This window comes from Myxocyprinus asiaticus, chromosome 15, assembly GCF_019703515.2.
Source record: "Myxocyprinus asiaticus isolate MX2 ecotype Aquarium Trade chromosome 15, UBuf_Myxa_2, whole genome shotgun sequence".
Classification (NCBI taxonomy): domain Eukaryota; kingdom Metazoa; phylum Chordata; class Actinopteri; order Cypriniformes; family Catostomidae; genus Myxocyprinus; species Myxocyprinus asiaticus.
Genome location: NC_059358.1, coordinates 2,787,999 through 2,815,855, shown reverse-complemented (window position 1 = coordinate 2,815,855; position 27,857 = coordinate 2,787,999). Strand labels below are relative to the sequence as shown.

Sequence of the window (27,857 nt, the reverse complement as noted above, 5' to 3'; positions counted from 1 at the left end):
ATTTTGTTAAATGTTGTTTGTCACTGTTTTTGACTGTGGTATATAAATTAGCATAATGATGTTCATTGTTTAATGTGCCAGATACATATTGTTTTGATTTAATTAGCACTTATTATATATAACTGATTTGAAATATAGTGAAAAACAGCAGATGGGTTTTAGTATTTCTGTAACTTGTAATCTCCTGGGTCTCTAGAATTTACTCTGAATGGTGCCAAAAACAAAAAACATCCAGTGAGTGGCAGTTCTGTGGATGGAAACACCTTGTTGATGAGAGAGGTCAACAGAGAATGACCAGACTGGTTTGAACTGACAAAGTCTACGGTAACTCAGATAACCACTCTGTACAATTGTTACTGAGAAGAATACTGGGGTGGAAAGAGTACTGAAAAATCATACTCAAGTAGAAGTACTGTTACTTCCCAAAAAATGTAGTGTGAGGAGAGTAAAAGTAGCTGTCCTAAAAACTACTCAAGTTAGAGTAAAAGAGTAGCTCATTTAAAAGTACTCATGAGTAGTGAGTATTGAGTACTGAGTTGCAAAACCTATGCCCCATTATAATGAACACTGTATGCCAACTTTTAAAATACATCACTTATCTATGATAAACACTACATTAATCTGATTCCGAAAAATAAATAGGAGACATGATAACAGAAATGAAGATTAAAAAGTTATTTTCAATACATTGATCACCATTTTAAATTGTAATGTATCAAACAATTACATTAAAATAAGTTTGTGTGTAGGGTCTAAATTTCCCTCAATGCCGACAGAGCGTTATTGTTGTGCATAAAACATGTTCAAAACAATGCAAGGAATGCAGAAAAAAATGCTAAATAAGCAGGATCACTTGGCATGTCATGTCCTGCACAATAGAGGAGGTAGAGCAGGCATGGGAAAAGTTGTTTGTTATAGGGGCTACGTTACGCTTAAAAAGGAATAGTTCACCCAAAAATTAAAATTCTCTCATCATTTACTCACCCTCATGCCATCCTGGATGTGTATGACTTTCTTTCTTCTGCAGAACACAAATTAAGGTTTTAGAAGAATATCTCAGCTGTTATGGTCCATACAATGAAAGTGAATCGGTGCTAAAATATTGAAGATCCACAAATCACATAAATCAATATAAATGTAATCAATAAGACTCCGGTGGTTTAATCCATGTCTTCAGAAGCGATATGATAGATATGGTGAGAAACAGATCAATATTTAAGTCCTTTTTAACTATTAATTCTCCTCCCTGCTCAGTCAGTCTCCACTTTAATTTCACTTTCTTCTTGTGTTTTGGTGATTCACATTCTTCATGCATATTGCCCCCTACTGGATAGAGACAAGAATATCTAGTAAAAAAGGGCTTAAATGTTGATCCGTTTCTAGATCTAGATCTGTACTAGACAGTGCTCAATTCGTTTACATGTACACTTCAAGTCCAACATTTTGATGCAATAACGCTTTTTGTCCCACTGTTCACGTTCACTTTAGACATAAACAACTGCGTTTACGTTAAATCCTCACCAAGACGGGCATTGGCGGAATTATAAAGTGTATTTGATCATTTAGGCGCGTAACCGTAACAGCGCTCATACATTAACCACCTGTCAATCAAACAGCACGCAGCTACAGACGTCAGGAAATAAAAAGTCAATATTTTATATTTCATCTAGATCAACCAACCAGTGGTGCTCTTGCTATCACGATTGATATAATGAACACCTCTGTTCTAGATGTAGAACATAGGCTAAATATAGAAAATGACTCAAAAGTTTGATCGAGGACATCTCTCTTTTTTCCGATAAACATCTAGATAATTTTATTGCCCAACCCTATTGATAACATTGCATTAATCTCTCACAGCAGCCCAATAATCTCAGTGATAGATAGTTAAATGACAGGCTACATTATAGACACAGAATCTAGTAAGCAGAAATATGAAATTTACCTGGATATGTTTCTTCAATTTAGAGGCAGGATTAATGCTGATATCTGGCTTGAGCAAGTTAAACTCACATGACACAATCAAGCAATCGATCTTTTTCCACTGTGAAAAGCCCTTTCAGGTGCTTCTGTGATGTTCAGCTGTAAACTGTGCTTGAGGCATCCTCTACAGTTGGCGCCAGATCTGCAGCTGCCGTTCAAGTTTTTTACGTGTGATTTGATTTGACGGGAGTCACGAGACTCACCCTAGCCAATCATGTTGATGGATAAAAATAAAATCAGGACAGGGAAGTAGCAAACACAGACGGTGGGAAAATAGCGCAGTAAAAGTACAGTTACAGCACTTAAAATGTACTCAAGTAAAAGTATAAAAAAATTTTTTTTTTTTTTCCTTTTTCTCCCAATTTGAAATGCCCAATTCCCAATGTGCTTTTAAGTCCTCGTACTCGCGTAGTGATTCGCCTCAGTCCAGGTGGCGGAGGATGAATCCCAGTTGCCTCCGTGTCTGAGACCGTCAACTCGCACATCTTATCATGTGGCTTGTTCAGCATGTTGCCATGGAGACATAGCATGTGTGGAGGCTTCACGACATCCACTGTGGCAACCACGCTCAACTCACCACGTGCCCCACCGAGAACAAATCACATTATAGCGACCACGAGGAGTTTACCCCATGTGACTCTACCCTCCCTAGCAACCGGGCCAATTTGGTTGCTTAGGAGACCTGGCTGGAGTCACTCAGCACGCCCTGGAATTCAAACTAGCGAGCTAGCGAACTCCAGGGGTGCTAGCCAGCGTATTTTACCATTGAGCTACCCAGGCCCCAAAGTATAACATTTTTAAACTACTTAAAAAGTACAATTCCTGGGAAAAAGTAGTTTCAGTAACGTGAGTATTTGTAATTCATTACTTCACACCCCTGGAAGAATATCATCTCTGAATGCTATTCTGAGATAAAGAGAGTTAATTTTCTAAAAGTCCACAGGGCCAAAAGCGGCCATAGTTGAACAAACATTCAGGCAGAGCCGGAAAGGAAAATCACATCCAAAATATGACACATCACCAAGAACTTCTTTCCTCTTTTCAGTTTCTATGTGGAAACTTCCACGGTTGTCACACTGTTTTACCGCGAGGCCACAGCTGAGCATCTGCACTCCTGACGCATCACTGAGTTCAAAGTCTGCCTTGCACTTTGATGTCAAACGCCAAAGAATTGTCTAGAAGGCACCTGCCGCAGGCTGCACAGCCCCGAGCTCTATTTACAGAAAATGGCATGATAACTCTTCCTTACCCTATCTTACCAAATTGGTGCACTCAGTGAATTTCCAATGAATCACTTTCATCAGGAAGTAAAATAAGTGACAAAAGCCATGAAGTATTACCCATAGTAATAACAATTTCTGTCAGGAGTAAATGGGCTCATTTGGGGCTGATGTACGGCTGTCAGCGCCACCATAATGGGCCAAGCGTGTGAACCCAACACGAGCTTTCACAAAGTCTTTCCCCTGCTTTTTCTTTTGAAAAATTATTTGATAAATTAAAGGATTAGTGCACCCAAAAATGAAAATATAATTTAGACATTATGCTGTTGTTTTTATTTTATTTTAAGTGGGACTTAAAAGGAGAGAGAGAGAGAGAGAAAAACTCCTTAATGATGGAAAATGGCATAAAAGTGTCATAAAAGTAATTCTTATGACTCTTATTTTATATCTGGAGGGTTATGAAGCAGGGTTATAATCATTTTGGATTTTTTATTTAGTTTTTATTTCTATTTTATATTCGATTTGTCATTTCAATATAGTTCAGTTTTTGTTTTTCACACTTTGCCTGTTAGTTTCAGTTTAGTTTACATGATACCTAACTGATATCATTTCAAATGTCTAACGTCATGACATCTTGTGTTACCTCTATCTAGTGGCACTTTCTTGTTCAATTAAGGTAGATTGTAAATGTTTCAGATAGTATTATATAGGGTTATCCATGCTGTATATTTCCTTAAATGGATAAAAATCATTTTTAAACTAATCTTTGGGAGTTAAGTCAGTTTCTTGAGGTTTAAAATGGAGGATTCCTGTACACAGAGCTCATTTCATGACCATAAATGGGAAAAGCAATGAGAAAGAAATTTGATATAAATATTTTTAAGGTTTTTAAAGAGTAAAAGTTGACTTATTGTTTGTAAATGTTACATATGATGATTTGTGATGTAAAAGTGTGCAAGAAAAAAATATATTTTCCTCTGTCCCAATTTACCAACACTGCCTGACCACTTTGGTCAAAAAAGGGTCTCTAAAGGTTCTTCTTCCCAATAATGAATATTTCTTCATTTGTGATTTTGACTAAGGTAGGAGAGATCCTAAGCTTTCTGTAAAAGTATAATATCAGGCTATGTGGCATTTGGATTATAATTAAAAGTGCCAAAAAAAAAAAAAAAATAAAATCAAAAAAAAAAAATCCAAAAGTGTCCCACTTTGCCTATATTCACCCTACTGTGTGTAATAAAAGGTCAGTTTTACTTTTAGTTATATTAGTTATGAAAAGTTATTTTTGTTACAGTTTTTTTCCCAATCATTTCAGTTATTTTCATTTCTGTAATCGAAAATGTTTTAATTTAGTTTTCATTTTCGTTTTTGTTAACGATAATAACACTGTGATGAAGTCACAGCAAATGGGTTTGGAACGACAAGATCGTGAATAAATAACAGAACTTTCATTTTTGAGTGAACTAATCCTTAAAGCTACTTTTATAAGCTACTTCAACAAATTACAATTTTAAATGTATATACGTATATATATATATATATATATATATATATATAAGAAAAGAAAAAAAATATATCTATATAAGAAAAGAAAAAAAATATATATATATATAAGAAAAGAAAAAAAGAAATATATATATATATATATATATATATATATATATATATATATATATATATATATATAAGAAAAGAAAAGAAAAAAAATATATATATATATAAGAAAAGAAAAGAAAAAAAATATATATATATATAAGAAAAGAAAAAAATATATATATATATATATAAGAAAAGAAAAAAAAAAATATATATATATATATATATATATATATATATATATATATATATATATATATATATTATTATTTTGTTTTATTTTAATTTTTTTTCTTACACGGCTGTCTGGAATACTCTGTTCTCATTGGTCAATCGTGCCATCCAGCAGTCTGATATGTCTGAATAATGACCACACATCCTGGGATGAAGTTATATTCGGCTCATCTCGGGTATTGAGGTCTTCTTTCCTACTTCATATCTACTTCTTGATCTCTAAATGCAAGCTAATAAAATAATTTCTTCTCCGATCAATATTTCATATACATTTATTTATTTATGTATTTGTACAGTAGTTTGATGCACAGCCTTTGACATCAGCAACAAAAGATATGAAAAGCATTTCCTCCCTTTTTTCTGGTTATGTTTCTCAGTTAAGCCGCATTGACAGGTTGTGCAGAAGTTAATTGTTGGACCCTGAGAGGTGGGATGTTGCAGTCAGTGTACTAACACAGAACTTGAGGGAACTGGCATCTTGCGACACAAGGCTCATATTGGCAACTTCGCATTCACAAATGACTTCCATCCTCTCCGATCTAACTCTTTGATAGTATTCCCTATCACAGCTCTCTGATAGACATGTTCCCTCACAAGCACATGGATTTTGATCTCTCTGAGAAAACCATGAGGTCCAAGAGTCTGAGAACTCTAGGTAAAATTATTCTATGTTGTACATGTACAGTGTACTATATTGAATTTCTCTGTATTTGTACTGTAATGACAGCGCACTCAACCTGACATGAAAAAAAAATGTGGTGATCATGTTATCCAGCATAATTTAAAAATGCTCTTGTGTGCTTCAGTGGATGCAAGAATAATCTGATCGTGTACTAAGGAGTTAACATGGTCAATAAGGCTGCATGATTATGACAAAAATCATATTTGTCAATGATTTCCCTTGATATTGCAATTGCGAGTAATATAGTTTAATAGAATTTACATTATTTATTTATTTTTTGGGGGGCATCTGCTTGACGTATTCTTTATACAGGCTACAGGTCTAAAACAAGATGAGAACTGTTTTTTAATTATTTTATTGCTCTTTCATGCATACATTTTATACAGAAAGTAAGCAGCAGACACGTCTGTGATTTGGTTAATGCCCCACCTTACTGCTAAAAACACATTTGAACAACATGAGTAAAACAAATCACACAACAGGAGATGTCAATGGAGTGCTGTGATCAACACTTTTCACGATTAGTTAATTGTGGCAGTTGTAGTCTTGATTATTTATTTGATTAATTGTGCAGCCCTAATGGTCAATGCATAGGTTTGCTCACATTCAATTAATGAAAAAAGTGGAAATAGTGCAGAATCTTTAATATTTTGCATAACTTTTCTTTTTCCATTTTTTTTTTCAAAATACATTTTGAAAAAAATCCAATTTTCAACATTTTATTTCCACACCACAGAGTACGTATTTTTTTAGTATTTTGTCTGTTTTTTCAGTAAAAATACTGAAATATTCTTAAATCAAGAAGAATTTATTGAGAAGTAGAATGACAAGATATTTTGTCTTGTTTTCAGTTAAATTGAACAAAATTTAGGAACGTTTAGGCGTATAACAAGAAAAAACAGGGTAAGATAGGGTAAGGAAGAAATTAGAAAACATACCTGTCTGGCACCAAAAATCATGCCATGGACCAAATCACTGAGATCACATTTTTCCCCATTCTGATGGTTGATGTGAACATTAACTGAAGCTCCTGACCCGTATCTGCATGATATTATGCACTGCACTGCCTTCACACGATTGGCTGATTAGATAATAGCATGGATGATTGTTGGTGCCAGACGGGCTGGTTTGAGTATTTCTGGGATTTTCACACACAACAGTCTCTAGAATTTACTCCGAATGGTGCCAAAAACAAAAAACATCCAGTGAGCAGCAGTTCTGCGGATGAAAATGTCTTGTTGATGAGAGAGGTCAACAGAGAATGACCAGACTGTTTCAAACTGAGAAAGTCTACGGTAACTCAGATAACCACTCTGTACGATTGTGGTGAGAAGAATATCATCTCTGAGATGCGGGTTGGCACTGATTTGGCGGCACGAGGGGGACCTACACAATATTAGGCAGGTGCTTTTAATGTTGTGGCTGATCGGTGTGTATATATATATCAGTGCAGGTTTATATAAAATGAAATAAATAAAAATATACCAAATTTTTGGACACCACTGAATGTGACATCCTTATTGGCCAGTTTTTAGGAGAGCTGAAACTACTTAATTCAAAGTATCAGTTTTGAGCAGTGCTGAATAAGAGCAGGTGTGCTGACTAGTTTGAGTTTACCTGAGATACTGTTTCTATGTTGTTTAAAGGGGTCATACCCAACACTTTTGTTTGATTTATTTTTTTTCCTCCCACTTATAAATGTTAGTCAAGGTTTCTTGCTCCTAAAAAATACTAATCATAATAATTCAGTTTCACATGACAATTTTCCACTCTTTCACTGACACTTAGAATGAAAAAGGGTCTTTTCAGTGGTATTTAAGTCTATAAATTAGAATATTTCTACGTAGTACGTTTTTACTTCAAAAGAACAAGGAAAAACTGTTTATGAAGTAAAACATATCAAATCTGAAGAGAATCATATTGTGTAGTTAACAATTATGGGCTAGAGGCAAAAGTAGGCCTAAATATTTAATGTGTAGAGCCATTAAATGTTTACCTTTTCATGTTGGATTTCAGCATTGTCGAAGATCGAGCACTGGTGTAACTGCATCTGTGTGGCTTCTCTTGCCCTTTAGAGGATGGTGGTCTTTCATTGGCCAATGGCCTGCTGTCCAGTTTGCCACATTATAAACTAACTGACTAAACAGAATGGAGTATACTAAACCCTGCCATTCTGTGCTCTGCCACACTGACTGGTACAAATCCCGGATTTTAGTGCCAGTCATAGTCAGGTGCAAGTGCAGACTGATCTCACTGTGAATATGGCGACGATAGGTCAAAAGTTCTGCTGAAATCGGTCTGTTTACTGAAATTTGAACCACTGCCCCCAGTGACAGAAGCTGGAATTGTTGTTGAACGTATGGGCATGTGTGAGCTCTAGTTTCCTGGTGAAAAGTCCACAGGGTGGTGCCAAAAGTGAGTTGTATTTGAAATGGATATTATATTAATTCTACTCCCAAACCCCAACCCTAATTCTAACCATCAGAGGAGTAAAAATTCAATTTTAGAGGGAAAATGCAATCTTTGAATCGTGCTCACCATTGTTTATTTGAATGCAATTACTTACTAGTTTCCACAGGACCAGAACCCATGTCTCAGAGGTTACGCTACAGAAAAAAAAGGTAAACACATTTGAATTGATGCAAAAATGTCTGATGCTTGTCAGTAATTCGGCAGAATGGGGTCAATTTGAGGGTACCGGAACATTCGGTGGCAACATGCCATTTTCCAGTGTGATCATGTTGGCCACTGCAAGCTTTAAACACTGGACAGTGACTGTGTAAAATTTAACATAATCCTTTTATTTTAAAAAGTGTAGTATATTAGGTGCAGAAGAACGAGCAATTGCTGCAATTTGACTTGAATCCAGCAAACCCAACCTTTTAATCCTGGAATTCCTCAACAACATAAATTAAAAGATTCTGCTCGACTAGGTGCCAAGGAGTCTAGTGGAGGCCTGCCTTTGGACAATAAAATGGTCAAGGAGACTAAAACAGCATGATTTAAAACAAAAAAGGCCATTGGTCAGAGAGGCCCTTCAACCCATGGGATGGTGACATGGGGCAGACTCAGCATGACCTTCTGAACTTCCACACAGAGCTAAAGCAGGTTTCCTTGTGAGACATCCTCTCTGATCAGTATTCTGCAAACAACAGCTAAAAAAAGAAGTCCCTTTGTTTCATTCATTTAGTAACGCATGGACACTTAAAATGAGACATTTCCTGTCACATGCTAAAAAACTCTTACCAAGACACAGAGCTAAAACACAGAGCCCTCATGTTAGCACGATTCTAATACGAAGACATCTCATTTTACTCCAGGAACATTGCACACAAAGTCACTGTACTTCGCTGAGTTAACTCTATAATATGCACATAATGCATTTAGGCCAAAATATATACAATATCTAGCCTTGCTAGATAATTCTGAAAATGATGTTATGACCTGTGATCACTTTATAACTGACAAATCGATGATTATAATCTTTAATCTTGTATTATCCATGTCATTTGACTAAGAATGGTAACTATTCATGATAAAGCCCATCATGTTTACTATATTTCAGGAATGATTATGTTATTTAAGTTTTGATATATTCAGTTGTATCCAAGATATAAAATGTATGGTTAAAACATGTACTATTTCGAGCGGGAATTTTTAAGAATCCTTTACACAAAGGATTGTAAATCAACTTTGAAAAGGACAGACAAGTTGACCATGTGAGTCACATAGAGCCTCTTTGGGGTGGGAACAAACCGAATGGGTTAAAAAGGCAAGCTTGGACAACCCTGAGTTCTGAGTTCTCTCCTTCGGCTTCTCTGTGCTCCACTTCCTCTTCAGCTCCACGCTCTGGCCCTCCTGGCTTGCAGTCTCGCTCCGATGCCTCTCAAGTTCCGTACCATGTAGAAGTCCAAGAAGGCTTGGAGTAAAGCTCCAATGAAGCCCTTCTCTTCTCTGCGCTACGACACACACACGTGATGCCGCCTCATCATCTATCGACACAACAGACAACAAACCATCTACGATCTTTACAGATGTCCAAAACATCGACAGAACCACCCAAACTTTCTACAAAGAGCCAAAGAACCAAGCAACACAAGGAAATGCAATGAAACACAATACATCTCCAGACTTTTGCTGAAAGTGCTGGTGTATTATTTAAATACTTTGGGTGATCCAGCCAGGTCTCCTAAGCAACCAAATTGGCCCGGTTGCTAGGGAGGGTAGAGTAACATGGGGTAACCTCCTCGTGGTCGCTATAATGTGGTTCGTTCTCAGTGGGGCGCGTGGTGAGTTGAGCTTGGATGCCGCGGTGGATGGCATGAAGCCTCCACACGCACTATGTCTCCATGGCAACGCATTCAACAAGCCACGTGATAAGATGCGCGGGTTGGCGGTCTCAGACGCGGCGGCAGCTGGGATTCGTCCTCTGCCACCCGGACTGAGGCGAATCACTACGCGACCACGAGGACTTAAAAGTGCATAGGGAATTAGGCATTCCAAATTGGGAAAAATAAATAAATAAATAAATAAAATAAAAAATACTTTGGGTAATCCGATTGCACATCGATTTAGACTCAAAGAAATATCGATGGCTCTTAAGGCATTGTCTACAGACTCCATAAAGTTCCTTTTCTCTGTATAGATAATTTCCATCCAAGTCACACTTTACTCACCAACCTGTTTCATGTTTGTATGTGTTGATTAGTTTTTATGTTTAGATTAGCAATAAAGTCTTGTTTGTATTCAAAGATAATTTTACTGTGGTATATTTTGATAAATAATCTCGTCACTTGATTTTTTCAAAGATCCGGCCCTAAAGCTATACCTAATAAATGTGTGATATTATTTTCAATAAGCCATGAGAATAATATTACTCTATCATAATTCCCTTATTAATGCTAATTCCTTTATAATAGAAATTGTGAATGGATACAACGAGACATTGTATTACGATTTTAATGGTGGAGAATTTTATTCAGACAAATAATCTAATTATTTGTCCTTTATCTTTCTTATAATGGTTGTCGAACACGCCTAATTCCATTATAAATAGACATACAGACAGTTTAATTTAATGCTAACACATATACTGTTCCGCTACAAAAGGTAAATATTAATGTAATAATAATTAAAGTATGGTATGTAGCCTTTAAATATTTCTTAAATAAGTGTTCATTTTTAGGTTTCTCTAGAAATTATTCATGCAAACCTTCAGTAATGAAATAAAGAGCAATGTAACAAATTCTATCAGTAAAACAAATAATAACAACAAATCAAATATATAAATGTAGTAAACAAATTCAAAACATTAGACGTATAACAGTGTATATAACACAATACAAGTACACGTTGCATTCTCAGCATTGCCACAAGGGGCGCTATAGCAGACATTAGTGTAAACTCGTTTTACATTCAGTAATATTCGTTATTCACTGATAATCTTAAACTACACAAACAAGTGAGTAAATAGTGATGGATTTTTAATTCTTTTAAGTAATTTTACCTTTAAGTATATTCAAAGCAGGGACTATGCACTTCTGAAATGTTGTCCTAGCATTCATAACCACATTTTTGGGCTTGCTTAAAGCATGTTTCTGGTCTTTTGGTTAAATGCTGCTAATGATCAATGTGCGATTAAGGCAAAAAATAACAACTTGCATCATCATCGCATCAGTGGCAAATCTCTCTGTAGCAGTATTTGTTTTGTTTTTTCTCTGCATACCATCAGTGCCACAAATTGCTCTGTAAGTTTGACATATTAAAGGGTCCTTAAAAGAACAGCATGATAGGATTAAATGTTCTCCAGCGCCGTGGGCCTGTCCCACTCATCACTCCCCCGTGGCTGCTTCTGGCATAAAGAGGCCTGGAATGTTAGCTCCGCCTTGCAGTCAGCTGCTCTGTTTTAATGGCCTCTCTCCACATACATTATTCATGAGCTCTTTAAGGAGAAGCCTGGCCGTGGTGTTAATAGATGCCCATGAGGCCTTTTTGGCATGAGTGATGTGAAGTTTCTAATAATCAAGTCGGGAGTCGGTGCCACAGGACTCGACATAGTGACAGAGGAGAATGCATTTCAGTCTCGCTCAATCTCATTTCTGTTTCACTCTATCCTTAAAGCTGAAGTGTGTAATTTTTTATTTTTTTTTGGATGTTAAAGTACTTTCTCGTGTCTCTGCTTAATATGCAAAGCTCAATCGACAGCATTTGTGGCATAATATTGATTACCACAAACATTCATTTTGACTTGCTTACAATGAGGCACTAACAATGGAAGTGAATGGAGCCAATTTTTTAAAGGGTTTAAAAGCCAAAATGTGAAGCTTATAATTGTATAAAAGTGCTTGCATTAATTCTTCTGTTAAAACTTGTGTATTATTTGAGCTGTAAAGTTGTTTAAGGGTTTACAGCATTACATCATCATGGCAACAAAGTTGTAAAATTGGATATTCCCTTACACTGAAAAGTTTAGTAAGCGATTTTTTCACACTAAATCATGTTAACGTGTATTGTTTACATGCCGTGGCTATACTTTTGAAATGGTGAGTATTTTAACATTTACAAATCATTTGCTTTCATTGTAAGCAATGGTCGGCCATATTGCCTGTCTGCCATCTTGAATTTGAATGTACTGTAAACTCATGTATCTTTTGATCGCTTTGTTATATTGAAACAAAATTTGGTAGGCATTATTGACACCATATCCTGAAGGTACCTGAGAAGTTTGAAGACAATGCCAACTAGTGTTCAAAAGATATAATCAATTTTATAAATAAACACTATGGGTCAACTTCTGTTGCTTTTAAATGTGCTATATAAATAAACATTGACTTGACTGCACAAACTATTTTGAATCTATATTTTAAAATGTCTTCAGCAATTCAAAGTTCTAATTTATGTGTTAAACCAAAGTCATTCTAATCAGTAGATTGAGTTTGTTGCAAGATGTGTAAGAATATACTGGACTCATTGTAAAAACAATGGCAGAAGTTTATGTACATGTGTATATTTAAAACTGTTTGTACTCTTTCCAAATTGTGAACCGGCAGCTGAAGTGAGCAAATATTTTTCTGGCTACCATTATGCTACCAGGTGCATTTTAATCAGGAAAGAGAACCAGCTGTGCAATTAGAATTCAGTGAATTGTCCAAACAAACACTGTTTTTGACACGGCGCTGAGAAATATTGGCCATGAATCACGATTCTGAAAACAAACTGCTCCCTTTAATAGGCAGTTACAAGCCATTCTCTGGCCAAATGACACTCACAATAGGGCCTGTTTGCCTCCAAATTTCTCATTTCAAAGATTTAAGGTCTCATGCATATTTTGAAGTGTTGTTAGTCATGAGCAGGTTATCACATACAGGTGTTGACTGAGTCTGCTTTGGATCTCAATTGGTCTTCAGGGGTCTTGAGGGGCCGTGAGTCTTACAGATGGAGTGCGTTTGAAATGATTTCTCAATTTTGTGATCACGTGAAGCTGATACAGGCTTTTCTCTGCCAAAGGTCTCAAAAGCTCCTGGCGATGACACAGCAGCTTGTTAACACGTTTGTGTCTCGCCAGAAGTGGTTTATAACCCATGATCCACTTGAACCAAAGGGTCAGCGTTAGCATGGTCCAGTTAGCCCCTTTTTTTTTTTTTGGCCTTTAAAACATGACACTGACTTCAGTGTTGCCAGGACGGAATTTTCCTGTGGCCTCAGAGTAATTAGGATATTATTATTAAATGTATTGTTTTTCGTTTTTTAATATACATTTGAATTTAATTCACCATTGGCATTTCTATCCCAGTCAGAGATCGCGCTACAAATAATCATCATTTGTCACTCTGTAAAATTGTACAATTTCTGACTTGATAAGCAAAATGGCATAAGATGTTAAGTGTTGTTTTCAGAGAAATCTCAACAAAATTGAGTGGGGTTAATGTAATGACACCTAGATTGAGCTTCTAGTCCACTCAGAGGCCAAGATATTTGTTGAAACAATGGGGGTTGTGCATGAATTGAAAATTAGACTGAAGCTGAGTTCAGATTTGCATACTACCATATGTAACATGGTTTAAAATGGGCAAGCAGGAGGCGGGAACCAACTGAACAGTCAATATAATGTTTGATGAAAACTTAAAAAGACACAAACATACTCGGCAGCTGTGTATGGCTCTCTCTCTCGAACTGCTGCATAAGGCTCAGCTTAATCCCTCTCCTCGGCTAAATAGCCCGATTGGGGGCCAGCCGTGCGTACTCACGGCCCGACCCCACCCTACTCCTCGTCACACCATACTGCTCATAATATTTTTGCCATAGACACAAATGGCAGAAGTAATAAGAGTAGTATGGGTAGTATGCCATTCCGAACTCAGCCTGAGTGTCTATGGATCAGCACATCTGTGAGGGCTGAAATGTGTTATAGTGCCACTTACATTTCAGATCTGCATATTGTGATGGAAGGTGAAAGAGGAATACTTGCTGCCATTTAGTGGAATAAAATAGGACTTTTTGGAGGGAGATGGAGTGAACAGAACCATAATTACATGCTTACAAAGAAAAAGAAAAAAAATCTATTGTTCATAAGATTGTAAAGATAAACAATATTATTTATGAATAATTGTATTTTTTATTATTATTATTATTTGGGAGGTTTTCTGAACAATGATTCTACTGTATGTGTGAATGGTGAGCTTTTAAGTTTGAGTGTGACAAATTGCAGGTGGCAGTCCAAAAATGCTCCAGTGTTGACGAGGTTTAACAAGAAAAAAATTTTGCCAAAGGGATAAGAATAATAAACTTATTTTCCCATTGAATCAGGTTTATTTTTTTTTTCTTAGCCCATTGGCAAATTGTTAATGTTATTCTCTTTACAAAATGTTGTTAGATTTATCTGAAAACAAGACAAAATATCTTATGTAATTTTGCTTCTCAAGTAAATTAATCTTGTTTTAAGAATATTTACATATTTTTACTGGAAAGCAAGACAAAAATATTCAGTAAAAAGAAGGCGTGACTTGGAATTGCCTGATACATGGGATCAGAGTTTGAACATCCAAATGTCTTCGCTTCCTTATAACACATTTGTGTTCAGCAGCTCCAAAGTTTCATTAGGAGGTCTCCCGTTGTGCCCCAGTGGTCTTTAGCCGGTATTAGTTTAGTCTTGGCCAGTACCTCCAGTGACTCGCCCTTAGGACTTATGGACTATCAATGGAATTTTTGGCGGTGGCGGTTGTTCCGCCAAACCTGGTTTCTCTACCAATTAGCCACCCTATAATGGGCAGCTGTTGCCTTGGGCCCAAGGTAATGCTGGAGGTAAATTGCTTCCCAGACCATATCACTTTTGGTGGCCTACGCCTGAAATTGCTTTTGGTTCCCAGGCTGAGATTTGGACCAGACACGATCCGAGTGGATCCCAGCGGGGTTTGTTCCATGAATGCCGGTTAATTGTGACAGCAGAAGAGAGGTGCCCGGAATGACAAAGGCTAACATGACGTGAGCTGTTCGCCTGCAGATGCATTATTGTTGTGATGAGAATTTGTTTTGTATGCATGCCACTGTGTGTCTCACAATGATGTTTTTCAGGGTTAGTTCAACATTGAAGGCACTGTTCATGTGGATTCATAAGGAATGTTTAGCAAATACGCTAATAGCTCATCATGTTTCTTTTCTATTTTTTTAATGAATGCTTTAGAAAGGCGTTGTGCTATGTCATTGAAAGCCAGCTAAGCGTCAGAAATAAGCAGTAGTACTCTACTGCTTTACACTAGAGGCGATTTAGCATGTTTACATTTCTGTATGCTTTTAAGACCCCATGAAATTAAAACTGTGGCTTTTAGTTCGTATCTAATTTTTTTTTAATGCAATCTAGATGCTTGTAAACTTGGCAAAATGGACAAGAAGTTTGATGACTCTTCTCGCACTCACAGGCATAACAAATATTTGACCAATCAAATGCTCTCTAGAATGAGAATGTCCCTCCCCCTAATAGAGTGCAACAATGCCCGGCCCGCCCACTTTTTCATCTGGCTTGTTTCCGGAAGTGTTTTCCCATTCATTTTTTTCCATAGGGGTTTTTAAATGCACTAAAATACACCAAATCAAGTTTTCCAAAGTCTAAGTGGGCAGTTAATTGAAAGAACTAGTCCCCATTGGTTGTGTATTTATTGCAATGGGCATTAAATCACTTAATCCCTCCACAATATTAATTGTGTCTATAAACTTTGCTGCAGCAATCGTGAAGCCACATTTACATGATTTGCTGCGTTAAACTCCACATGAAAAGCGCTTGCAGAGAACGTCTTGAGTTGGCACTCTCCACGTAATGATACTTCATCCGAATTGTCTGGAACGCAACGCCAGGAAAATACTGATGCTTCACTCCAGCTGGCCGTGTGAATGCGGCTTATCACAAGTCCCATTTAAGTTTATTTTGTACAAAACATTACAGTTAAGAGATCCTTTCTCCATCACTTGATCTGTATTTTTGTTTGGTCCATTTCACACATTCCGGCTCCATTTAGCAGATGTACTTGCTCAAAAAAACCTTTCAAGTTCAGTATACTTTGCTCTAGTCAGTTGTGGATGCTGGTAGAGGCGGCAATCTACTGATATGCAGTTGCAGTTTTGCTTAGTTTATTCCAAAACTGTATACTCAGACTGGTTTTGAATCTGGGAACACTCGCACCAAAAGTGACATCATAGGATCAAAACTTCATATGTCCACCACTAGAGATACAAAAGGCCACTCGACAGGTGATGTGTGGTGAGAAACAGATCAATATTTAAGTCCTTTTTTTATTATAAATGTCCACTTTCCAACAGCCCTCCTAAATTCTTTTTTTTGTTTTTTTGTTTCATGCATATCGCCACCTAGTGGGCAGGAAGGGGAATTTATAGTAAAGAAGGACTTAAATATTGATCTGAGTCTTATGGATTACTTTTATGATATTATTCTAAATATCTTTATGTTTTTGGGATGTTTTCCACTGAAGCTTTTAGTACTGGCATGTACTAGCCTTGCCGGGGTGTGTTGGGTATCTAATAAAAGTTAGCTGGTCTGGAAGGTACATCTAAAAAGCGGCTGTAGAGTTAACTGTTGAACTTTCTGGCTAAATAGCAGAAAATCTGCATCAGCGTGCACAGCATGGGTCCTTGTCACCCTGATATTTAATCAATAGCGTGCAACTGGGTAAATCCCGCTAAGCTTCCTGCTCTAAAAATGCTCAGAATAGCCATCGCATTGGTCTTGGTGCATAATGGACCTCACTATCACGATAAAGATGCAATTTGAGGCAGTTATCAAGCTAACACATTAACAGCACCAGAGGTTGTTGGATGAGAAGGAAGTCAATTGATGGAGGGTCTCGATTGGTCGTGATTGCTAGCAGCTGCAGTAGAAAGAGGGAAATGCAGATTAAGGAGCTGAGAGAAGAGGACAGGAAGAATAGAAGTGAAAACTATGATGGTTAGCAGAAAAATAAGTAGTTTCCAAACTCAGTTTTGACTCAACAGACAAATTCTCGCAGCTGACACCACATTACACATAAGTGTGTGTGTGTTTTAAGTATTTACAATACTGTCAAGTTTTAAACATGTATGAATATTTTTCTTCCGTTGAACACAAAAGTGTGTGAATCTCATGAAAACTGTGTCCTGGACATATTTCATCCTAGAATCAAAAGAAAGAAATTACAAATTGCTTTGCTTGAAGAAAGTGAAACCTATTTTTAGGACCATTATGATTGCTTTGCATTGTGACATAAAACTCATGACAATTAAGTAATGTTTCCACTAATTTCTCATTGTAAATGTTTTACTTTTGTCTTAAACTGTAATTCTCATTATTCTCAATGGTGATTTTCATTACTGTCTTATATATTATATAAAAAACACCATAATTAAATACAATACATCAAATACTACCACGATGTACTGCATAGGCCAGTGGCATATCTTGGATCTTATGGGCCCCAGTGCAAAGAACCTGTCGGCCCCCTCCTTGGGGTGGGGGGCCTCTGTTGTTTTTCTTCGCCCATCGGGCCTGCAGTAATTTTTATGGTTCCTTTTGGTCAACCTTTGTGGGCCACCTCTTACCTTGGTTCCTAGGGCAGCTGTCCACCCTGCCCTCCCTGTAGATACGCCCCTGGCATAGGCATAGATTTAGGTAGGGATGATAGGTATATGTCCCTACCAACTTTCAGAAAACTGGAAATGTTCCAAACCACTTTTGGGAAATTTTACCACACAGAAAGTACTTTAACTTTATAACTATTAAAGGTCCTTAGTATAATTATAAATGTGCAAATTATTGTCCTAGTACTTCTGAAGCAGCGCATAATCATGTGGCACCTGTTCATTTTCTCAGCACTGTTCAGGATGCACCAATCACAGTCGTTTGTAAGGTTTTTATTAAATAATTTTCAGCAGATTACACGGGTGGATTTCCATTGGTATTTTATGTCCAATCCTTGAAATGTATAGATTTAAACAAGCATACTTTTTTCGGGTACAAATGTTTCCTGTCTAAGTCAAAAATATTCTGAGTTTTGCATTAAGCCCAATGGAGGATTCTGCTTTTTCGGCTGGTAAGTGCTCTCTTGAGGAAGACACCTTAAAATTTGAACGATTGAGTCAGAGTTTCAGGATCTTTAGATGCTGGTATAACTCACAATAAATGTTTAATTTTGCACATTGGAGAAGAACATCGGATAGATTGGAAAATATTAAATATTGTATATTGTAATATATTGCCAGTAAAAAGATTTTGATATAAAAAAATGTCATTAGTTGTATATATATATATATATATATATATATATATATATATATATATATATATATATATAGTACTGTGCAAAAGTTTTAGGCATTTAAGATGTTTCACAAAAGCATTTGTCTTAAGATAGTAATTTATATCTTCAGCTTTAGTGTGTCAATAGGAAATATAAATGACTCCCAAACATTACTTTTGCAAATAGAAAACATTAGAATAGAAGAACAGGGAGCCCTGCAACAGATGTCATGGCCCCCACAAAGCCCCCCACTGAACATCGAGTCAGTCTGAGATTACATAAAGAGACAGAAGCAATTGAGACAGCCTAAATAGATAGAAGAACTGTGGTAAAATCTCCAAGAAGCTTGGAACATCCTATCTGCCAACAACCAAGAAAAACTGTGTCCAGGTGTATCTAGGAGAATTGTGCTGTTTTAAAGGCAAAGGTGGTCACACCAAATATTGATTTAGCTTTGTTATGTTTACTGGACTTTGTATGACATTAAGTGATAAATGAAAACTATTTATGTCATTATTTTTGAAGACATCCTCACAATGCAACATTTTTCACAAGTGCCTAAAACTTTTGCACAGTACTGTGTGTGTATATATATATATATATAGAGAGAGAGAGAGAGAGAGAGAGAGAGAGAGAGAGAGAGAGAGAGCTCGGGACTAGGAAAAATGTGCTTTTAATTGTCATCAAAATACAAGTATTGGTCCTAAAATAGGCTACATATTTAAGCAAAATATAATCTCTTTTTTTTTTTTTATTTGGGGCTGAAATTGTTCTTATGTACTTAAATGCTGTTGAATAATTCTTATTAATTCTTACCAATTTCAATGGTAATAGTTGCAGTTTTTTATTTAAATAAGCATAAATTAAAGGTAGTACAAAAATACTGTCATGGTGTAAAATACTTTTGATTTAGGGGTGAAACTGGACATGTTCTTGACAGGTTATTTTGCAATTCTAATTATTCAATAGTGATTCTTACTTTTTATTATTATTATTATTATTATTATTATTATTATTATTATTTAAATCAGCATACATTAAAGGCAGTACAACAAATACTACCAAGATGTGCTTGACCATTTAAATAGCATATCAGTACATCATTACAGTGTATGAGAAAACAAAAGCGAATCATCTTAAGGAGACAGTGGTATGAAAAGTGCCATAACACAAAGTTTCACTAGCATCAGAATAGTATTCAAAACAGATTAAAAGTGCAACAAGTTTTTTTTTATTTTATTTTTTTTTTATTAATGACTGGTTAAGTGCTCATGGAAAAGATGTGTTTTTAGTAATTTTTTGAAGACAGAGAGTGAGTCTGCTTCATGGATGGAGTTGGGAAGGTCATTCCACCATCGTAGTATGATGAAGCTGAAAGTCCAGGAAAGTGTTTTGGTGCCTCTTTGTGTTGGTACAAAAAGGTGACGTTCCTCAGGCTTCTAGTGGGTGTGTAGCTCTGCATAAATTATTTTAGGTATGCTGGAGCAAACACAGTGACTGTTCTGTATGCCAGCATCAGAGCCTTGAATTTGATATGTGCATCAACCGGCAGCCAGTGGAGAGAGACACGGAGTGGTATAACATGCGCTCTCTTTGGTTCATTAAAGACCAGACGTGCTGCTGCATTCTGGATCATTTGGAGGGGTCTAATTGCACATGCAGTGAAGCCTGCATTGAGAGCATTACAGTAGTCCAGTCTAGTTATGACAAGTGACTATGTGGCATGTTCAGGGAGGAAGGGTCTTATCTTCCTGATACTGTAGAGTGTGAATCTACATGATCTTGCTGTCTTTGAGATGTGATCTGTGAAATTTAGTCTGTTGTCGATGGTTACCTCTAGATTTCTGACCGTTTTGGAAGGTGTTACTGTAGTTACACCCAGCTGCACAGTGATGTTGTGTTCAACAACAGGGTTGGCTGGAAAGACAAGGAGTTCAGTGTTGGATGGGTTGAGCTGCAGGTGGTGTTCCTTCATCCAGGCCGAGATGTCTTCCAGGCAGGCTGAAATTTGATCAGTCACTGTGGTGTCGTTGGGCTGGAAAGACAAGTAGAGTTGCGTGTCATCAGCGTAGCAGTGGTAAGAGAAACCATGTGTCTGAATGATGGGTCCCAGTGATGATGTGTATATAGAGAAGAGAAGTGGCCCAAGCACTGATCCCTGAGGTACCTTAGTAAGTAGCTGATGTGGCTTGGATACCTCACCTCTCCAGGCTACCTTGAAGGACCTACCTGAGAGATAGGAATTAAACCAGTCAAGCATAGTTCCTGTGATGCCCAGTGAGGAGAGGGTAAAGAGTAAGATCTGATGGTTGACTGTGTCAAAGGCTGCAGAAAGGTCCAGCAGGATCAGGACGGATGATCTGGATTCAGCTTTCGCCTGTCTCAGCAACACAGTGACAGACAGCAGGGTGGTCTCGGTGTAGTGTCCACTTTTGAAGCCTGACTGATTGCATTCCAGCAGCTTGTTCTGTGAGAGATAGGCAGAGATTTGATTGAAAACTGCCCTTTCAAGTGTTTTTGCCATGAATGGGATAAGAGAGTCTGGTCTGTAGTGTTCTATTTGTGTGGGGTTAAGTGCGGGTTTCTTCAGCAGAGGGGTTACTCGAGCCTGCTTAAATGTAGTGGGAAAGGTGCCTGTAAGTAGAGATGTGTTAATTAGGTGTGTGAGTGCAGGTAGGATGGACGGAGAGATGGACTGGAGAAGGTGAGAAGGAATGGGGTCAAGAGAACAGGTGGTGGGGTGGTTGGAGAGGAGGAGTTTAGAGACCTCAGTGTCAGTCAGAGGAGAGAACATAAAGACAGAAGAGTTGCATACAGGGGACAGGTGTTTGAAAGGGTGTGGTGCTGGGAATGTATTGCTGATGGTTGTAACCTTATTAGTAAAAAATGTGGCGAAGACATCTGCTGTCAGTGATGTGTCAGGTGGTGGAGGGGGAGGGCAGAGAAGTGTGTTGAATGTTTTCAATTTTTTCACATGTTTTAATGTAGATGGGAGAGTCATGTTGAATTGAACAAAGTAGTGATCAGAGACATGTAGAGGAATAACAAGAATATTTGAGTTGGTACAGTTACGTGTAAAAATGAGGTCCAGCTGGTTGCCCAATCTGTGAGTTGCTGTGGTGTGTAGTCTTTCCAAGTCAAATGAGGCCAGAAGATTATTCAGTTCAGTGGCCTGGGGCTTGTCTTGGTGTATGTTGAAATCACCAAGTACCACAAGTGGCCTACCATCTTCCGGCAAGGAGGACAGCAGGACATCCAACTCCTCAAGAAAGTTTGTCAGCTGACCTGGAGGGCGATAGATGACAACAACATGTATTTTTGTGGGTTGCATTGTAGTAATAGCATGGAATTCAAAACTAGTATTGTTACATAGTGAAGAGTGTGGTGAAAAAGTCCAGTTGTTATGAATGAGCAAACCTGTTCCCCCACCCCTACCGGTGTGTCGCAGTGTGTGAGAGAAGGAGAAGTTGTTGGAGAGAGCAGCAGGTGTTGCTGTATCCTCTGGACATATCCATGTTTCTGTCAGTGCCAGGACGCTGAGGGTGGACTGTGTGGCAAAGGCTGGAATGAAGTCAGCTTTATTCACAGCTGACTGGCTGTTCCAGAGTCCCAGTGAGAAAGAGAATTGAGCAGGTGCTGAAGTGCAAAGTGGCCGTAGGTTGTGTGGGTTGCGTTTGGTCTTGCATCGATATCATGTAAACGGTCTGAACAGATAACAGGGATGTGCTTGAAGGCATGTGTTATTCGTGAAGTAGACATGTTAGTATATAGAAGGAAAATAAGACAAGAGATAAACGTAAAAGATACTTAAGTGCTATGGTTGAGTGGCGCCTTGTCGGTGTCCTTGCTCGGTGGACTCGCGCATGTAAACTCGCTGGTCTTTATACAAGTAGGTCTTCACACGAGGAGGGCTTTACATGAGGGCTACTGCTTCCGCATCAGCATTCAAGTAAAATATATACACGATGTTAACAAGCTGATCAGTGAAAAAAGCAGGACATGCCTTAATGCTACTTAGCACAACAAAGCTAGTCACGTGGTCAACTGAAACTAAAGGTCACGCGAGTTGACAAGTGCGTGTACAAACGCGACTTCCGTACACCGCAAATAAATTATTCTGCACTTTAGCAGTGAAGCACTGTTTATAGACACTAAAAACAATGATAGTTTTACACACACTGGACAACCAATTCTAAATCTAGCAGTGAATACACTGGGACAAGTCAAAACAATATAGCGCACACACCAACACACCTTTAAGCGACACGAGTTCAAGACAGTAAACAAACAGCACAAGTCTAGCAATGAATACCACTGTTCAACAAAGTAAAACAATGAAATAAACACACTTACACGCAACTGCAGACTCCTGTAGATAGATCGCTTCTCCTGAATGACTATGGATCCAACAAAAGTTGGTCCTAAACAATATAGTTTCTTATTTATTTATTAATTTAGATTTGGGAATAAAACATGTTATTATTGACAGGTTATTTTGTAATTCTCATTTTTCTCAATGGTGATTCTAATGTATATACAGTATATATATATATATATATATATATTTTAAACTAACTTAAATTCTAACTTAAATAACAGGAAGTGCAGCAAGTACTAACATGTATCCATACTTGACAACCGAAATAAAATATCATTATATTCTTGTATGAGATTTTTTGCTCAATTAATTTGGGTTAAAATGTACTTAAATTTTATTTTTAATGCAAAATACAGTTTCTTATTTATTTATTTTTGATTATGGGGTGAAGTTGGACATGTTCTCATCAGTTTCATGCAGTTTACCCTGTCCAGGCCAATGCTTGTACTTCCTGAAGTTTATTGTGATCGCAGATATCCACACACTGGGATGAAAGACTTTATCCAGATAAAAGTGCATTAATAGCTGCATGCTAGCTTTCATCTCCTCTGGGAACTGGATGTACCACACTGAGGTCTCATTATGTTTCCACTTGGTCAATATATTTTCTGTTTTTCTGAAGAAAAACTGCTTTTCAAACAAGCCGATATGTGGATGCTTTTGAAATGGCGTGTAGGGACTAATGTAATGTTAAGATAGATGTATCACAGCGAACAGCAATTTATCAAAGTGTCATACATGAGATTGTGTTCTCTCTTTTGTTGGAAAAGCACACTGAATGTTTGGGTAATGGCTTTATTTGCTCATTATTTAAGCTGTCAGTGAGCAGGCTGTTTATGTGCCATGTTTATTCTGAGATGTTAATAAAGGTTTGTGTGACTGAGCTGCGCAATCTCATTAGTATTCATATTTTTGGTTCAAGCATTTAAAAAAATCTTTTGGATAGACACTTATACATTTAATATCAACATATTGGCAGCTTCTAACGTAAACCCTTTGTCCATGTACAGCTTTAGAGATGTACGGATGCTTTGAGGTTTATAGAGTTCATCTTGATTGCATCACCACATTTAACACAGTCTATAATTGCATCATCTTTGATGGTCCTTTTGGAGTTTTGAACTCTGTTGTGGTCAATGGATTGACATGTTGCTCTGTCATCAGTATCTGATTCATTTGAATCTGCTTTGTTGTGCTGTTTACTTTGTTGAACAATCATCTAATTATGGAGCCAGATATGTGATTGATTGATTGATTACTTGCCTGCAGTGATGTGTTAAATCAGATTATTTACCCCCCAAAACTTCATATGTGCATCCAGCCCAACGGAAAGAAATCAGCTACTGTACATTTACATTTAAGTTGGAGGCACTAACGATGGAAGTCAATGGGGCCATTCTTAAAATACTCACTGTTTCAAAAGTATAGTGACAAGACGTAAACAATATGTGTGTTAACATGATTTTAGTGTGATAAAAATCGCTTATTGAAATGATTGAAAATGGGACAAATTAGCAATTTACTGTATGCATGGAGCCATTCCATATCTCTGAAATCTATCTATGTAGGCCCTCAATGAAGATACATAAAGAAAAGTTTGTTCTGAACCAGAAGCTAAATGGATATTTAGATATCTTTAATACTTCTGGAGCTATAGGCCCTCCAACTTTGGAAAAAAACAGCAGAAAAAAAAAAAAAAATTCCCCCCATTTTTGGCATATAATGCAACAATTGGTGCTGAAGTCAACTGATTTTAGTACTAGACCACAAATGCTGTTTATTGAGCTTAACTTGTATTGAACCCACAGTATTCCTTTAGTTTTTGACCAATGCTGTAACCAAATAAAATGACCCAAAATGTATTCAAGGTATGTTTTTTATTTTTTTTTATTTTTTTTTATTTTTTAACCCCTGGAAATAAGGTTGGGCGATATAGCTGACAAAGAATATTTTTATTTTATTTTTTTTTAACTATTTTTTTTATAATAATTTTATATTTTTCAACCTCTTGATGATATATATTTCGATATTTATGTATTTGCTCTGAAATTGCTAACATTGGAGATTTTTATTTACACCATTTTTAAATATTTTTTTTTTTTATATTTTATATTTAAATATTTATAGTTGATGGATGGATGGATGGATGGATGGAAACTATTACACTTTTATTAGGGGCCAAGCTTTGAAGGTGCAAGGCTCCTATTGTATCCATTTTTTTTATTATTATTATTCTGTCTCGGAATGGCAGCCCTATGAACCGTATATAGGAAAATAATGAAATTTGGCACACTGATAGGGGTGGGCATGAAAAGTCCCCATAGCAAATTTGGGGTCTCTAGGACAAACTCTATAGTGCCACCACCATGTCAAAAATTCACTTTTCTTTTGTGCATATCTTTTGAACCGTTTGTCCTAGATACATCATTCTATTTTGTCTGATAACTCTCCTCCTGAAGATTCGAATTAACCCCTTACATTAAAACTCCGCCCATTACAGTGGCCGCCATCTTGTATTATGATGTTTCAAAGTTAACAAGGTCGATGTGAAAATGGATTTGAGGCTGTATCTCGGCAACAGTTTGTCCTATCGAAAAACATGCCTTGCAATGCTTCATTAGGACCATGATCTGAGGGTACAAGCACAGTTTAAAGACAGCGCCACCTATGGGTTGATAAATATGAAAATAAATTAATTTGCCCGTAACTTTTGAATCGCATGAGGTTTGTGTCTATGGATTATGTGGGTCATGAGGATTCCAACGATACCAATTGCCCCCATATCAGCCATAATCCCTCTCCGCCATATTGAATTTTATTAAAATGTGAAATATCTTTTCAATGCCTTGTCAGATTTGAATAAAAATTGGTATGCGTCTTTGACATCATGTCCCGAGGGTACCTGAGCAGTTTGGAGACAGTGCCATCTAGTGGTCAAAATGCTTAGCAAATTTAGACAAAACGATGTATCATTATTACCTTATTCTAAGTTTTCAGAAAATGCGGAGAGAAATTTCAAAATTTCTTTCTTTTTTTTAAATTATTTAAAACCTGCTGACTCGCAGCTTGGTATGTCTCTCTATCACCTGTTTATTATGGGACTATGTAGCATAGTTGTGCCATACTTGTTCACCATGGAGATTGAAAGGGTACTGGTTTGATCCCCTCCAGACAGTTTGTCAACTGTTTAGAAGATGCAATGAACATTGTATCCAGACTGTTCTTTTTTTTTTCAGTTGTATTTTATATCAACCATATCTGCTCTCAGCCATTTTAAATTGTATAATAAAATATTGTATCTTTTGAAGGCTTTGTCGGATTTGAATGAAAATTGGTATGCATTATAAACATCATGTCCTGAGAATACTTGAGCAGTTTGGAGACAGCGCCACTTATAGTTAAAAAGATAGCCCACAAATTTGTACTGACTCTAAACTCAGCTTGTCTCTTTGCCACACTTTGATCATGTCGACTGAGTTGCTCATTATGTTAATGCACTTTTTTGTAGTTCTAAAGGTCCAGGGTTTGAATCCCCAACTAGGCAAGTCACCTAGTTTAATATCTATCATACATGAGCTTTTTGTACATTCTATTTACTGAATGGTTTCTGGCCTTTTTGCCAATCAAATTTAGATTTTTCTCTTTGTTGTAAAGTTACATGAATACAGAGTTGATAATGGTGACTGTTATGTTTTGCTGTAATTCCTCTTAGTTTGGTATGTCACTTTGTTGTCTGGCAATGTTGTGGCAGATATGTGCAGGTGATAGCACACTGACCTGTGAAACAGAAAGGCATCGGTTCAAGATCATCCTGAGGTGTATGGTGTGCATTTGAATCATCAAGAGGCGTGTGTATATATTTATCTTTTGAACGCTTTGTCAGATTTAAAAGAAAATTGGTATGCATCATCAACATCATGTTCTGAGTGTACCTGTGCAGTTTTGAGACAGCACCACATAGTGGTAAACATTTTTAGTCAATGTAAACATAACATTTGATGTATCATTACTTCATTATTTTAAGTTTTAAGAAAATGCAGAGAGAAATTTCTAAATGTATTTATTTAGTTTTTCATTTAACTCCTGCTGATACTCAGCTTGGTATGTCTCTTAAGCACCTGTACAGTGTATGGCTAAGTAGCATAATGGTCTATGCAGCATTGCTGTGAGCCATGGAGATCGAAATTGTACCAGTTTCAGCCCAGCTCTGGGCAAATTGTTGTTATTATTCTTCTACCTCCCAGTGGTAGTCTATGGCAATAGGCTATTTACAGGGGGCGTGGTTTGGACTTTTGCCCTCATATTTATAGTTACTGTAGAGAGATTACAGTAAATGATGTCATGGCTTTGTGTTTTTGAAGCATGTGCACTAACCGTGCCACGATCATTTTTATAATGTATGTCATGAGTTCTGATTCTGTTCAGACTGTTAATCACACTGACCTGAATTCACTCAGCGGAACATTCACAGATCATTAGCAGCTCTTTTACTGTTTTGCTCATAAGTGACTGATTTAGAACACTTTGTAGGTGGCACTTTGTATGTGTGTAATATTTTTTCTTGTTATTATTTTTCTGCCCTAAATGTGTCTGGGCATAAGGACCGTGAACTGTAGTGATCCCAAATGTTGAAATCATCATCATAATAATAATTTGATCAGCTGGTTGAGTTGACATGGAATGACCCTCTTATATTATATTATATAGAAGTATATTCAGTGTATATTGGGTATACATGCCTTTTAAATGACACATTTCTATGTTGAAACGTACTTGGAGTGTTAAACATAGTTAGATGCCAGTGTGACTGTTGACTACTGTCAAACTCTGATACACAATAAAACGTTGTGTGTGATTTTACTGTGACAGCGGCACTGAACATATTTACAGTCCTGACCTGTCTGCTGGTTTGAGATATCTGTGATAAAACTGCACAAGTATTCTGAGCTGATCAGCTCCTTTCCGCTTTTGTCGTCATCAGTGCT

General features: G+C 37.0%; 1 protein-coding gene across 2 annotated transcripts in view; it reads left to right on the top strand.

Moving 5' to 3' along the window:
- The window catches only part of LOC127453113 (mannosyl-oligosaccharide 1,2-alpha-mannosidase IA-like), a 306,543-nt gene that overhangs the window by 105,580 nt on the left and 173,106 nt on the right, over positions 1–27,857 (top strand). The window lies entirely within an intron of this gene.